Raw genomic sequence first — 2,311 nt, 5'->3', positions numbered from 1 at the left:
AGTTTCACTTGACCTTGGTGGAATTGAAGTAGCTCATCAAGTCAAGCGCTATAAACCTCAATATGACTTTGTTAAAACATTGTTTTGGGTAGAGATGATTTGATCTAAGGGGTTAGATCAAATGGAATTAAAATTAACACAACAACACTTTACTTAATGATCAATTGCTTGATCTTATAAAAGATCATAGCATGGTAATCCTTGCCACAAAATATGAACATCCATTTAATTGGAAATCAAGTAACAATAATTGGAGAAACTATTATTCACTTATCTTCTCCATGTCTTAAACTAATCCATTTTCTTATCATCAAACCTTTGATATCCATTCTACTTGAACTTTGGAAACATAACAAGGAGATCCACTCAAGAAATATATATTCTGCCCTATTCCAAATAGTTTTACATCACACCCAGAGAGGTGAGAGTTCTATTATAATTATTAAAGAAGCAATAACAAAACTTGAGTTAAACCTTGGATATACATCCAAGTATTCAAATCATCATCTTCAAGACAACCCTAGAGAGAGATAACCATTAATGTTAAACATAGATCTTGATGATCACATCAACCTCTATGGAGCCTAACATTAGGTTAGCATTGAAGTCCTTCCCAAATGAGAGAGACCATCCATACTAATCCTAGTTCTATCTATTCAAATATCCAAATGGTTGAACCATTAGTTCTTGAGGGAACTTTAAGTAAATATCTCAGGCATTTCCCTGGGATATAAAACTATTGAGATAACCATGACCATGACCATCCTAGAAAGTAAAATAGAAGTGATATATCCTAGATGATCAAGACAATGCTTGATCATGGAAGTGAGAACCCATCCCATTAGAAATAATTTAGGAAGCCAAACCTTGATCATTATAAATTGAGTGGTGATCATAAACCCTAAGAACTTGAGGTAAGGATATCAAGAACAGGTGGATCATGTCTAACCATAATCATGCTCTTGAAGTATGTGAGGAGAAGTTAAACCCTAATAGGATCAGCAGATATCCTTAGCCACATAAAATTACAAGGAGATCAATAATAAGCAACCCTAGGTTTATATCTTATCTTTTACTTGTGAACCATTTGGTGATCATAAGTAGAAGCCTACCATATCTATATTTCATAAAATAAAGAACCTAAGAAAACCTGAGAGTAAAACTCCATATATAATATGGTGAGAAACCATCCATTCATATGACCAAAGTTAACTATAAAAAGAACTATAACAACTTTAGTTACTTTAACAATAGCCTAAGGATATAATAGAGATCTATTGGTATAAGATTAAACCAATTCTCAAGTCCTTAGTAATTAAAGGAGAACTTAAACAATTAAGTAAGTAACCACTTTATCATGGTTAGGGGAGATTAAACCCTAGCACATGCAATATGGTGTCATATCATCTCTACAACCTAGAATTAAACCTCAACCCTAGTTTATGTATCACTATGGTGATCATAATATAAACCAGGCTATAATTAAGATTCCAAACCATATGCCATTAGGTAAATAACATTAGAACCCTAGTATTGCACATTAATCAAGTCTTATGCTTCAATTTTTGAACATAAGAAAAACCTTGTGCTACATTCCATCATTAGAACCATATGTGTAGTAATCAATCATTTATCCTTGTAACCAAAAGATCAACCATGATTGAAACAATATCTACATAAATACTTTCAAAGATAATGATAAGTGTTAATTAACAAGTAGTTTATCATAGATACTCTAAAACCCTAAGATATTGGTGCTCACATATAATCATGTGCCAGTGACCAATTCCCTAAATTGAAACCAAGTCTTAATATCACCTTTAGAATACTTTGAGTTCACAGTATCAACTCTATTAATTCAAATAAATTGATTCACAAAAGTGGTATGAAATCCAAATGAGGACCTAAATTCATGATTAATTGATATTTTGAATAAGCCTAAAAATATGGAATGTACTCAAAAATAAAACCCTTGTTCTAAATAGAAGGAATGGTGTAATAATCATTGTTCTACAACTTAATCAAATTCAGCACAATCAGAAACCTGCAAATAAAATAGGAATTCAAATCAGATTCAAATTGGAAAGAAAGACAAAATAGAAAATTGAAAACAGAAAAGAAAAAGAGAGAAAAGGACTTACCTAGCTTACCTGGCCGTAGGAGCCCACCAGCAGCCCAACAAGCACGGGCCCAATACAGCCCAACCTGGCCCGTGGTACCCCTTCGTCCAAAAATAGCTGGAGGAGCTCGTCCTCATCCCTTCTCTCCGCATGGACGACAGCACGACGGCGTGCCCGTCCTGCCCTCTCGC

Source organism: Lolium perenne, chromosome 3 (genome assembly GCF_019359855.2).
Source record: "Lolium perenne isolate Kyuss_39 chromosome 3, Kyuss_2.0, whole genome shotgun sequence".
Lineage (NCBI taxonomy): Eukaryota > Viridiplantae > Streptophyta > Magnoliopsida > Poales > Poaceae > Lolium > Lolium perenne.
Note: the sequence above shows the minus strand (reverse complement) of the source record.